We start from the raw sequence: 14,941 nt of genomic DNA, 5'->3' as shown, positions 1-14,941 counted from the left end.
TGCTAAGATTTGATGAGTTGACTAAAGAACATGAGGAGCTAAAGTGCTCTCATGTTGATTTGGTCCAAAGGTATGAAACTATTTCAATTGAGCAAGATAACTCTTTATATTGTGTCGCTCAATTAGTAAATAAGAATGCCTTGCTTAAGGACCAAGTAGAAAAGCTAAAAATTGAAAATCTAGCTTTTCAAGAAAAACATGATATGCTTCTATGTTCTCATGAAAATCTTATGGATGAACATATCATGTTAAACATTACTCATGAGGTTGTGATAGAAAACTTAAAATCCCAACAACCTCACTCATGCACATGTATTCAAATTGGAACTATATTACCATGTGCTAATGCTTGTTGTCCATCGACAAGCAAACCTTCCTTTGAGCTAGAGTTTGCAGGAACAAAAGATGATGCATATCAAAAGCTCAAAGAAGAAAATGAGAGGCTAAAGATGAGCTTGACACAAATAAAAGGGAAGTGCATTGCTCAACCTTCTCAAGATAATCGTGATCACATGGTGAAGAAGCTTGAGATGGGAATAACCGTGGCATGCACTAAATCCCTTGAAGAAAATGTCAAGGACTTGAGGATTGCCAAAGGGAAAGAACAAAAGAAGAAAATCAATACCTCTACCAAAAGCCTCAATTGTGCCTCCATGCAAGGTAACATCCAAGGTAATAACCAAGCCACACTTCACACTAAGAGAAGTAAGAAGTGTAGTGAATGCTTTGAAAAGGGACACTGATTAGGTCATGTCCCTATATTAAAAATGACTTGATTATTAACAAGGATGACAAACTTTGTTTTAAATGCTCAAAGAAGGGACACTTAACTAGGTCTTGTCCCCATTTAAAACAAAAAAGCATTATGTTAGAAAAGAAAATATTCACTAACCATGTAGCAAGCAAGAAACAAGGAAGGAAGAAATCTTCAAGACTTGAAGATCGCCTATGCTACATATGCCGAAATAAGGGACATTAATGCAAGGATTGTCCCATTGGTAACTATCCCACTCCTAGCTTGTCAATTAATTCTCATGTAACTAGGCAACCCAAAATTGCAACTTGTGCTAAAAAGGTAATAAGTTTACCTAGTGCTAACACAAAGGACGTTTGGGTTCCTAGATCTTTGTTGACTAACCTTGATGGACCCATCAAGAGATGGGTACCAAAATATCCTTGACAAGCTTTGCAGGAGAAGGAGATGATATGAAGCTTTGGGGTGCTTGAGTGAGTCAATTCAATTCTTATTAACTCAAGCTATCAATCTTCAATGATCTATATATCTAAGATTGACCCAAAGTTATTTCAATTTATTATGTCCAAAACTCATATCATCTCGGGGAAGATATTGATGTTGTAGGAAATAAAGAATTATACTGTGCGGAAAAATCAAGGCCTACAACATGGAGGAAAGCCAAAGGATGGTAACACTTTTGTTTGTAAGTGCAAGTATCTTAAATTATCATTTCTCATGTGTCTTGTGTAGTCACATAGAAAAAAAGCACTTCAAATGTCTTTAAAAATATGTCACCATTCTTTGGAGGAATTTCTCCCATATGGTAGATTGCATATTCATCATTTCTATACTATGGCAATCTACATGCTTTAAATTATTGTAAGTACCTCATGGCATGTTTTACACTAATTATCTTATTATTGCCATGATTCTAGACATAGAGAGATACTTCAAGTTCTTAAAAGAATAAGGTGTCATGTAAGGAATTCAAATCCTTAGGACACTTATAAAAGAAAAATTCTCTCTATAACTAGAAGAGTGAGACTAATGCTTTATCTAAGTAACCCAAGTAGTCTCACTTGTAGAGAATAAGTTTCTCTTTGGAAGTGCGTAATCTAACATAAAAAGAAAAATCAATCCAATGGCTTATGTTGTTGTGCTTCTTGCTTAAATTGGATATGATTCTTCTACATTCATCGCTCTCCATGATTGAATTAGATTTGTTCCCATTATCTTAAGGAATTAACTATGCTTATTTTATAAGTTAAAACTAAGCATATATCATGGAATAATCTAGTTCATATTATGAAGTTTCCATGCTTTAGTAATCAACTTTTCATTCCTTGTCAAAATAATTACAAAAAGGGAAACTAGTGCTTGTGTCACTAACAACGTATCTCTTGAGCTTACTTATGGAAATCTACAAAAGAGAAAGTGCATGTTTAAGTCACAAGCCTCTAGGGTTACTCTTCACCCAAAGGAAGAAAGGTAAAAGCAAAGGTATGGGAACTCTTTTTTCCCATTAATGGTTATTTACTCTAAATTATCTTATTTTACCTATGTGAAGAATAGATTCTTTATTAGACTTAATTTTTGCTAAGTGTGCATTCAATCTCGTTCTCATAAATGCACTAGTCCATTAGAATCTATTTCATGTCTTTGCTATATATGTTCTCATATTGATTTGCTTCTAAGTAATGATTAATAAATTCAATATGAAGAAGTAAATTTCCTATGATTGATCAAAATGTTTAAAAGATGCATATTCCTTTTTCCTAATGATGTGCACTAAGGTTATGGAGTTTACTTCATGTCTATGTGACTTATGGATGATGAATTGTTTTTATTTCCTATCATCCTTCATCATATACTCCCTTATGCTATTAACATCTTTCTTGAGTATTTTCAATAAGTTTGGAAGGAAAAAGAGACAACTACAAAGGGAGGACACTCACATGAAAGAGAAGGACATCAAGAACAACAACACCTACTTGGACAGTAAGATCTTCAAAACAATCAATGGTGTGGTTGTAAGCATTCTAAATCTTTTCCATTGTGAGAATACCAGGCTTAAGTTGTTTATTGCAAATTTTATAAGCCTTGATCAAGATGTATAATGCTTCTCCATATTTGTCTTCAAAAGTGGGTGCATCTATCCAACTCATTCAAATTCTTGATGCATATCTTTAGGGGGAGTCTATTTCTATATCTTGATTATGTTGAGACTATCGCTTTATCTTAGTAATCTCATATAGTCTCTTGTATGAGAATAAGTTTCTCATGAAGTATGCTACTATATATCAATCCAACCTGGTTAAATAATGTCACCTTTATCAAGGATTGTAGCTTTCATTGCTAAAGTAGCATATTTACTGGATTCTCCTATTCTAAGCTTATCTAATGCATATGTTGCTCTTTTGACCTCATCTGTTATTTGTTTGATCATTGAATAACTTCAATTAATGTTTATTAGTGCCGCATATACTATTAATTGACATCTCTATTGATATGCACTAAGTTAAAAGGAGAATTCATGATACATTTATGCAAATTGTGATCCACTTGATAACAATGACTTAGAAAAGGATCACTAGTTATAGAACTCTCTCTTGTGCAAAATATTTCCATACATTATCTTGAATACAGGTCTTAAGCAACTAAGACTAAGGACAAAGCACAATGAAGAGAGCGTCGTTATGTGAAGGTACAAAAGGTAAAACTACTTCCTCTCATTTACACATGTACCTAGATCTTCCTTTTCTCTACTTTCTTTGCATATCTTGTATAAAAGGAAGAGAAAGCATGTCCATGCATTATCCCTGCTTCATACCTAGTTTAACCTCACAAAAATTTCATTCCTGCAATAATGCATCTTTATTAAAACTAGGTGAAGTAATTTTATTGTCAAAGAGCTTAAAGCTTAACCCTGTAACGAGGATAAGCTACCTTTGTTCCAAAGGTGGATGGTCCTTAAGCCTCTTTGAAATCCTTATGGGAAAATGCTTAAGATGCTTATAACATGCTTTCATAAGTGCATAAACTGTCATGAGCGTCACACTTATACTATGACACAATGCACTTCACATTCTGTATGATATAGATATGTTCTCATTAACCTAATTATGTGCAATTGGCATTTAAGGCCAAAATATGTGTTCCTCTCCATGCACATATTTAGGGGGAGCAATCTATATTATATAGAACTGTATAAGCTTAATTGACATAACCTTTTAACCATGTCTCCTTCCTTTGGTACATTTGCATATTTCCTATCTCTCTTGTGCCAAGGCTATGACTAATATGCTTCCATGAGTATCTTGTGTATTAAGTCTTAGATTGAAAGGGAAATGGAGTATTCGGCAAAGACATCGCTTCCACTCTACACCATCGGTATTATCTATCCTTTTGCCGGTATTCCGCCATCTCTCAAAATTGGTATAATCTTTCACTCACATTTACTTGTACCAATGGGGAGAATGTAAAAAGGGCTCATATTTCACTCAAAGTATCCATTTTTGGCGATTCATGCCAAAGGGGGAGAAAGTATTAGCCCAAAGCAAAAGGACCGCACCACCACCAACGAATTTTAAAAATGAAGTTTTCAAATTGGTATCTTAACGAGTTTTCAAAAGGGGGAGAAAGTTCTAGTATCTTCAAAAATTTGTAAAACCCTCTTGAACACTAAGAGGAGAATTTCATTGAGGGGGAGTTTTGTTTAAGTCAAAGGAAAATCATTTGAAACAGAGGAGAAAATTTCAAATTTTGAAAATGCTTCTTTCAATTTTATTCATACATCTTTGACTATTTGCAAAAGGTTTTTAAAAGAATTTTACAAAGAATTTGCAAAAACAAAACTAGTGGTGCAAGCATGGTCCAAAATTTTAAATAAGAAGAAAACAATCCATGCATATCTATTGAAAACTTATATTGGTTTAATTCCAAGCAACCTTTGCACTTGCCTTATGCAAACTAGTTCAACTATGCACTTATATATTTGCTTTAGTTTATGTTGGCATCAATCACCAAAAAGGGGGAGATTGAAAGGGAAATAGGGTCAAGCCTTTTCCTAAATAATTTTGGTGGTTGAATTGCCCAACACAAATAATTGGACTAACTAGTTTGCTCTAGATTATACATTCTACAGGTGCCAAAGGTTCAACACAAACCAGTAAAAAGAACAAGTTAGGCTTCAAAAGAAAGGAGAAAAAAGGAAACCGAAGTGTGCCCTAGTCTGGCGCACCGGACTGTCCGGTGTGCCACCGGACAGTGTCCGGTGCACCAGGGAGGATCGACCTCAAACTCTTCAGCTTCGGGTTTCGCAGGCGCAACTTTGCTATAATTCACCGGACTGTCCGGTGTGCCATCGGACTGTCCGGTGCACCAGCCGAGCAACGGCTATCTACGCGCAACGGTCGACTCTGATGGATGAACAGTGCAGCACAGTAATACGGCAGAAGTCAGAGCAGAAGGTCATAGGGGCACCGGACTGTCCGGTGCGACACCGGAATGTCAGGTGCGACACCAGACTGTCCGGTGCCGCATGAGGACAAAGCCTCCAACGATCGACCAGCTCCAAGCCCTAACGGCAGGATGACGTGGCGGCACACCGGACACTGTCCGGTGGCGCACCGGATTCTCCGGTGCGTCCATCGCCAGTAGCCTTCTCCAACGGCTACAATTTGGTTGGTGGCTATAAATACCACCCCAACTGGCCACTTCAAGGTGTGGGAGCCCAAGCAACATTCCAAGTCATATAGTTGACATATCCAAGCCCTCCCAACCACCTCTATTCATTGATTCATCCTATACACAAGATTTAGACCACTACAACCAACACAAGTGCCACAAAAGAGAGAGCAAGCAAAAGAGAGCTTCTCGTGTGAGTTTAGCAATAGTGCCTTGTGAGAATCATTGAGAGAAAGTGTGTGCTACATCTTGTGATCATTCATGCGTGGAGTTTTGAATCCCATTGAACTTCCTCCAAAGTTTTGGAGGCTTGTAAAGCTATCAAGAGACACCAAAGAGTGTGGTGATCCTTGCGGGGTCTTAAGTGATCCTTGAGAAGAAGAAGAGCTCGCCGGTCTTTGGTGATCGGTGGAGAGAGGGAAAGGGTTGAAAGAGACCCGTCCTTAGTGGACTCCTCAATGGAGACTAGGCCTTCGAGGGCCGAACCTTGGTAAAACAAATCACCCATGTCTTGTGTGCTTATTACTTGTGATTTGTTTGTTCTCTCTCTCTAAGTTCTCTTGCACTACTCTTTGCCATATTGTCCATCACTGAGTAACACTGTTCTAGCATGAAAACCATATTAAAAATTTATCACACAATTATTTTTGTACCAAACACATAAGGACTTCAGAAATTCATAACTCCCCCGTTTCAAATCCGAATTAACTCGTTCCAGTTGCGTTAGCTTCGTGTGAAAATTTACTATGCAGTAACAACATTAATTATACCATATTGCATAATTTTAGAGTTAGATGTTTATTTATCCTATGTCTACTAGATTACCTCTTCTAAATCAAATTTAACATGTCCATAATTATAATATGATTAAAATATGATCTCTAGTCAAGTTATGATTAAAATTAAAGTTGAGATAATTATTGATAGAATAACCTCTCATGATTTATATTAACCAATTTATAATATAGTTTAATATTTTAATCACATAAATCCTCTATAAAATCATAACTCCTTAACCGTAACTCCGATTTTAGTGGTTCTCGTTCCCACAGTCTCGTAGCAACATGTAGATCATTATTATACAGTGTGTTCTTATGTTTGGTGTGATATTAATTTTATCTATACCATGTCTATTTGTATTGCTACGACTAGCAGTGTGGTCACGAGGATCTGAAGATCATCCTAGTAACTGGATTCTCATGTGCCAGGCAAGTTGTGCCCTTGATCACATTTGTTACCCAATAAAGTTCTTTATTATCATTTATCAATGCATAGGTTTAGTTTTGATGGGACCTAATAGGTCACCCTACTCTATTTATCCTTTTTACCTTGTTTACCCCTGAATCAATTGGGTAGTTATGCTATTGCTTTATATGGTTTTGGGATAATATTTCATTACATCCATGTTCCAATTATTCTGTTATGTTATTTATGTTCATGATAAGATCATTATGTTAATTGGAACATGGAGCGACCATCCGGGAAAACAGTGCTACCACAAGGGTTTAATGGGATGCCCTTGGCTGATTAACTAGGAAAGCTAGTGGATGACTACCTTACCTGAAAGGGGCAAGGGCAGTAGGGGAGTGGTCAGTGTAGGGAGGTCCTTGGGTTGATTTTGCTGCGATGGCAGTCAGGCGAGGGATTCCTGCACTGGAGCTTCCTATAAACTGTAGCGGGTTTTCTGAAGCTAGTGGAACTTTGTAAAGGCCTCGTAGTGTTACCCTGCCTCGCTTCCTTGGTAGAGATGTATGGGATTCATGACCCCTTGGCAGATGGGTAACACGGCTTGTGGGTAAAGATGTGCAACCTCTGCAGAGTGTAAAACTGGTATACTAGTCGTGCTCATGGTCATGAGCGGCTCGGACCCTCGCATGATTAATTTATGGAACTTAAATTCAATTTATCATTTGCATTGCATGGGATTTGTTGTTAAGTTTGTTCTATTGTTATTATTATGGGTTGGTATTCACTTACACTTAGTATCTGCTAATAAAATTTTGACCAACCTATAAAAGCAATGCTCAGCTTCAACCTTTATTTTGTTGATCAGCCTTACACTTCACATAAACTCCCACCTTTGGTGAGTTCATGCACATTATTCCCCACAACTTGTTGAGTGATGAACATGTGTGAGCTCACCCTTGCTGTCTCACATCCCCACAGGAGAAGAACATGTGGTTCAAGAGGAGCCGCTTAATGAGGAGTTCGATTCGATCTAGGTGGCGTCTCCCAGTTGACTTTCTGGCGCCAAGGATGGATTTTAGTTCGATCTATATTTATCTTCTATTTTGTAAGACTTCCGCTATGTAATAAGTACTCTGATTATATTGTGACATTTATCTCTATACACTTTGTTATTATATGTGTTGTCTTCTTTGGCGCATGTATGAGATGCACCCGACTTTGTCCCTTAAAACCCGGGTGTGACATTAAGCAACACACCCGCGAGAGGTCGGCCGAACCCCCAAGCAAGTGCCTTGGGGGCTCAAGGGCTACTTTCGTGGTATCATAATTAGGGGTACCCAGATTGTGCCCCTAAGGATACCTAACATCTAAGTACTAAGAAATCTGAAAATGCGTTCCCCGAGGTCGGGTAGGTTTAAATCATGATTCGCCCGAGGCCCTCCTCGATGGTCACTCAAAACTACGTCTCGCCCGAGCCTATCCACGGGTGAAGTCTGCGACTCGCCCAAGGGCCCCCTTTTGGAAAGCGATTTCCATCTCCCCCGAGTTCAAATCGGACAGAGGACAACCTCGAGCCTAGCCTTAGCCAAAGATCTCAGGAACCATGAAGACATGCACATTAAATACAATGATTTGGATATATGCTCCATGTGACACCGCATTCAACAGAGGACGATGGGACAATGGTCCATCTACTTTCACCGACTACAATGACGCACACCCGCAAATACCAAACACTACTCCCCCACTTCGGCCACTGTTTTCGAACTACCCCGCATGGGACATGCAAATGTCTAGGAACAACCTCACTCTTAGGACAAAACTCTACCTCCCCTGAAGACGACCCCAGCCCCAGGAGAAAACTCTGTCGCATCTGAGCTCGGCCTCGGCCAACTATCCTAGCAGTAGCCACCAACTCCCTTCGAATCCCGCAGGAGGCCACTCTGACAACTGTTCTAATCACTCCCTACATGACTGCATGCCTAGGCGTAGGTCTGACCATGGCCTCAGGAGAAACCTCTACCTCTCTCGATCATGGCCTCAACCTAAATAACATCGACAAAAGGATGCTCGATGCCACCAACCCTTCCACAAAGACAACAACAGGATGACTACAAAATTGCAGGGCTGGTTTCAGGTCTACTATTTGCCATACGGGATGAATTACCATGTGCTTTTCACCATACTTATCACTATTTCAACAACTACGACTCGGACAACACATCCACAAGATGGGCTCGGGTACGCTTCCGAACCCTCGACCCTGGCCTCGGCTCTCTACTTGGTCAAGAGACGGAACAAAGGGGCCAAACTTCCCTCGATCAAAGACAACCACAAGGACAAAGGCCATTTCGGTGGCCATACTGCTACAGAGATTCAAGATCACCTCCTCTCCCCACTACGACAAACCTTAGCGCTCCTAGGGTCCCTCCTTGAGGCTAAAAAAGGAGGAGTCTAGGGCTTCTAGGGAGGGGGAGGAGAACACTTCACCGGTTTTGCCCTCCACGACCAATATTGGCACTGGCCTTAATCATCCTCAGAGACTTGGGATCTACTCCCTCCATTGGCTAGCTTGTATTCCCTACTACAAACACTTAAGTGCAAGATAATATAAGTCTCATCCCCTCTGCTAGAAGTAGGGTCTTCTGTTGCCCGAACCAGGATAAACCTTGTGTCTTCTTGCATCACCCATCTGGACCGAGACATACAACACTTATTTACTAGTTGGTTAGGACCCTCAGGTTAGAACACCGACAGTAGGAAACTTTTGCATCAATGGGTTCGTTTGCACATGTTGCCTTCAAACTATTAAATTTTTTATATTTTAAGATAATTTGATAGATACACTATGTATAGATACATATTAGCTACATGTATAATGGATTGCCGTGACAAGTATGATCAAAATATATGTTTTTTATTGCAATGACCTGCTATAATGTTAAAAGAAATTCAGAGCAGTGTTTGCCACAATTATAGCCTGTTTGATTTGAGGAATGAGGTAGTCCATCATCTTCTCACTCCTTACTTCTTTTATTTGGTTTGTGGAATGGAATGAGTTGATCATCACCATTTCATCACAATATATGTTAATAGTTAGTAATAATATGAGAGAGTGAGTTCATTCCACCAAATTTGTGAAATGGACTTATGATGAAGCATCTTATCTAGAATGGATTGATTTTTTAAACTAAACACCCTGGGACTATTTGGCAACAATATTTTTCAAAACATGGTTTTACAATACTATACTTTGCAATTGTCATGACAAAACCATGGTTTTGTTCAAATCCAAAAATACTATGATTTTGAAAAACATTGTGGGCTTGTTTGGTAATTGTTGGGTACCTAGGAACAAGGTACCCAAAGTAGGCTCGTAACCTCGCTACTAGCCCATTTCCCGAGCAAACTCGGGCCAGGGAGCGGACGACCAAGTCCCCACCGAGCAAGCCTACGACACGAAGCGGCTGACCAATTCCCCGCCAAGCAACTCAACGGGGCGGAGGTCCCAGTCTAGTACTACTTACCCACATCAGCTACGACAAGACGCATCATCATCAAGCCACGTCCAAACATATGTGTGGCATACCGAAGGAGCACCGGGAGGTCACTATCAACGCAACTATACGCCCCACGTAAGGTCTCATGCATATCCCCACTGACTTGTGGGGTCAGTCAACCTTGGTCATGGAAGGACCTCAACCCCGGAGTGTGTACAATGACCCATATGCCGAGAAGGATGGGACGACGCGCCATACCAAGTGTATGCATACACACACTGGAAGGTATCACAGGGCACATGATGACACGAGAAGCTAGGCCACGCACGATTGTGCCATGAGACTAATCCATGGGGCCTGCCACACACTAATTCGTAGCAACGGACTCGCTATAGGGACCTGTATGATGAACGTGTGGTGCAGTACACCATACTAGGAGTACGGCTGCACAGTACCCTACAGACGACCACAGGGATACCACATCAACCTATGGTAGTAGTTCTCTCTCTCGTAGAAAACTAGTCTCCTCTATAAGGTCCCACCCTTGAGATATAAAAGAGCATGTCCTCCTCCTCCTACACAGACACAACAAGTTGTAGCACCATTCACAGAAAATATTACGATCATCACTACTCTGGACTAGGGCGTCAGCCTAAACCAGTATAACTCCCTGTCTCACATCCTCTCTTGGAATCCATGTGATTCACCATTCAGAGTGAGTCCACATTAGCATCCCCCACCGAACACAAATTCTATTGTCATCTGGTTTCTAAAACCACGATAGTTGGCATGCCAGATAGGGGATCGTTAGCGTGCAAAAAGACATTCACCACTCCGATGTCCTAGTCATTAGCATTTACCGGTGGCGAGACTTTCGCTCCAAGGACCACATCATGTTTGGCTCCTCTTGACTTCCTCGCCACAGCCACCAGCGAGCTTCGCCTCGTCGACCTCGACATGCCTGTCACCGTAGGCATGACACGCATGAGCTCCACCAGGAGCAAGGCGGAGAAGAGGTGCCTCAAGAGATGCGTCGCCACTTGAAGCGGTGCCTTAATAGTCTCACTGACGCCATCAAGCAGAAGGCGGAGGGGGCCTCACCTTCAACACTTGTAGCCGTCATCAGCCACTAGCCAACATCGGTCCTCGACTTTCTCGTGGACAACTTGAGCCATGACTTGACTGGGCCCAAGTCCGAAGAGCCTATTTTGTGGCAACACCACCATAGAACGACACTGGTAGGGGGACAATGAGTCTCCCAACCAAGAGGAAGAATATCAGCACCAATGCCAAGCTCGCATCCTCGCCCATGAGGCCACCCTCTGGAAACAGCAAGAGGAGCTCGACGCTCTCATCTACAAACTCGATCGGGTTTACGACGACAACAAGCAGAAGTGCCTTGAGGCCAAAAGGCCCCAAGCGAAGAAAGTTTACGACCAGCTCACCGAGAGCGATGATGGGGCACAGTACTTTCTCAACCCGAATAGAACATGGTCACGACAACCATGATGCTCTGATCCATTCCCGAGCCCGATGAATTGGAGGCAAGGGCGATGTATCGGATCCTCTACAACCTGGTGGAGAAAGTCACGGTGCAATAGGCCAAGGTCGATCAACAGACACCAACCGAAGCAAACAGTTATAGCCTGCACATGGCCTCATCCTGTAGAAGGGGCACAATCCTCCCAATCCACAAAGACGTGTGTTCCCATGAAGGACCATCTCGGGGTATCCGTGACGCCTGTCTCATCCTCAACAATCGGCATCGGGAGCAAGAAGAAGTTGTGTAGATGCACGAACACATCCCTAGCCCACCTAAGCCAGGGTCGTGTGCCTTCGAGCGTGTGATTAGAAGGGAGTAGTTCCTCACAAAGGTGCGAGCGCCCGCCAACATATCAAAGTACAATGGTCTTCAAACCACGACGTCTGGTTGGAGGACTACCACCTTGCTTGCTGCATAGTAGGAATCTAAGATGACCATCTCATTATACAGTTACTCCCCATTCACCTCGCCGAGTGGGCGAGGGCCTGGCTTGAGCACCAGCCAAGCGGGACCATCCATGACTAGGCCGACCTCAGGACGACCTTCATCGAAAACTTCTAGGGCACCGACAAGTGCCCTAGGAGCTCCTAGGACCTCAAGAGGTGTACCCAGAAGAGTGGGGAGTGTCTCCGAGATTACATTTGGAGATTCTCCCAAAAAAGAAACAAACTCCCCGACGCTACAGACGCCAACGTGGTGAGTGCCTTCACTTATGGCACCACAAACAAGGTGCTCGTCCACAAGCTCGAGCGAGGGAGACCGAAGCCACTGCTAATCTCCTCAATAAAGCGACCAAGTTCGCTGACGGGAAGGATGTGGTAGGCGCTATTTTCCACAAGGAAAAGAGCCCATGCAACGCCAGCGAACCAAGCGATGAGAAGGAGCATTGGGAGCACTGACAAGTGCCAGAACAATCATCACCCTCGGTGCGACGAGCAAGAAGTCGCCACAGCAGACTGGCCACCCAGACCATCGACTAAAAATGATGGCGACCACTTATAAAGGTGATGGACTCGACGTGCCAAAACCATGACTTCTTCGTTCACCATAAGCTCCACGAGTGCGAGCTCCGGAAGTTCTTCGTCTCCAAGTCGCCAAGCAAGAAGGAGAAGACAGAGGAGCCTGCCAAACCGACGAAGGAAGAGAACTCCGGTGAAGATTTGCCTGAGATGATGGGATACCTCATGATTTTCAGTGGGACTAAAGCCTACAGCGACAAGCGCCGCCTTAAGATGGCCCACTGCGAGGTGCATGAGGTGGAACTCACCGCCTCATGATATCTCTGGTGGTTGGAGTTCCCGATAGTCTTCGACCAATGCGACCACATAGACAAGATCCACATCCTAGGACCTACCTTCTCATAGTTGAGCCAATAGTAAGCTCGAAGCACCTATCCAATGTGCTAATGGATGGGGAGTAGCCTCAACATCATGTAGGTTGATATTCTCGATGGCTTAGGGATTGCACGCTCTGCGCTATGTCCCATCTCAGTGCCATTCCACGACATCCTACTAGGCCACCAGGCCTACCCACTTAGGTGGATCACTTTGCCCGTCACACTTGGTGACCCCTTCATCTTCTGCACCGAGTGACTTCAATTCGAGGTGGTGGACTTCCTGGGGTCCTACAATGCCATTCTTGGGATTCCATGTTACGCCAAGCTCATGGCCATCCCCAACTACATGTACCTGAAGCTAAAGATGCCTGGTCCTCGTGGGATCATCATGATGTCCTCTTCTTTCAAGGCTGCCTATACTTGCAAGCAAGCCAACAATGATATCGCCTCAACGCTGGCCGCGACAAGAGAACCGACAGAGCTTTAGAAGGTTATCCCCTAGGGTGCCATGGACACTCCCCTCAGGCGATCAACTGAAGGTTGGTCAAAAAGTGACAAGCAAAAGAAAGCGACCCAAAAGCCATACTCACCTGGTCGTAGGGGATTAAGTCCCACGTCATCGATGCACGGGCAATCGAAACTGCCTCGTCAAAGCTACCGAGCATGCGCACGATGGTCTCCAGGCTCCCGTCGACCTAGGATGAAGCCGCCTCGATAAGTCACCACTCCTTCGGCTCCATCTCCTGTCCTTCCTAGCCTTTGAGGTTGAAGGGGGAAGGTCCTCACGGCATTCTCTAGGAGTAGGTAGTGCAGACAGCATAGACCCTAGGGAGGAGGAAGGGACATCGACCAGTGATGGCTGGACCTAGAACTTTGTGGCCTCCATAAGCAACGACACCGCCCAGATGGATCACCCGCCATTGCAACGCCCAAACATGAAGGGGCCAGCGTGGCAGCAACAGATCAATGACCACCACATTCGCTAACGGAGCCCCGCCTAAGAAAACTGCCACGATCGCCGCTCTTGGCATCTCCTGGATGACTGATGAGGTCGTCACATCCACCATAGGAGGACAGTTGTCGTGCCAGCAAGCGCAGCAGTTGGAATGACCAAAGGAGCTGCCCTAACTAGCGTTGGTAGTATGAGGGCTAGAGAGGTTGGCTCCCCCCTTTCGTCGCAAGGGATGCTTCCTTCACCGTCTTACGTGGCACATACGCACTAACAAAGGAAATCATATAAAAATGAGGAACAAAAATGGAGACAAAAAAGAAGCAAGGAAGCCCGACATACCAGGAGGAGCGCTTCTGGGTGGTCGCCTTCCTTGGCGTAACCACCAAAGGCACGCGCGAGGGGGGGGGGGGAGTTACCTCCGGCTCATTCCCCTCACAACGCCCTGATGACACTAATGGTGCCGGAGGTTGCGACACCACTTGAAGTACCGCCTGAGGCGCCGCCACATCCAGGGTTGCCTCTAGCTCCTTCCCCGTGCAACACACTATTGGCATCAAGGGCGTCGGAGGTTGCGGCGTTGCCAGCACCACTCCCCCCGCACCATGCCTAGTTCCGGTACCCTCCACGTGGTGCTCTATGGATGCTGCGAGCACGATAGGGTCTACCGCCGTCTCACCCCTCTAGACTAGGACATTGGAGCTAGCCTTGGCATTTCCATAGTGAGATGGGCCGCCCACCGACACGAGGACCTCCATCTTTCTAGAGGCCATGGAAAACATGTCCTCCATGTCGGTGGAGGGAGTGATACTCCCCTCGGCCCACGTGAGCGATGCACACAACCTTCTTCTACTTCCTCGCCCGATGGCGCTTCTTGCGTGCTGCCAAGGCCTCTACCTCTGCCTCCCTCTTTCGCTTCTTGTCACACCCGGTTCTAGGGGCAAAACCGAATGCATAGCATATATGTGCCAAAATCCATTTTTCACACATATGTTGATGTCAC

This window comes from Zea mays, chromosome 6, assembly GCF_902167145.1.
Source record: "Zea mays cultivar B73 chromosome 6, Zm-B73-REFERENCE-NAM-5.0, whole genome shotgun sequence".
NCBI classification, from domain to species: Eukaryota; Viridiplantae; Streptophyta; class Magnoliopsida; order Poales; family Poaceae; genus Zea; species Zea mays.
The sequence above is the reverse complement of the archived record's forward strand: the minus strand, read 5'-3'. Positions refer to the sequence as shown.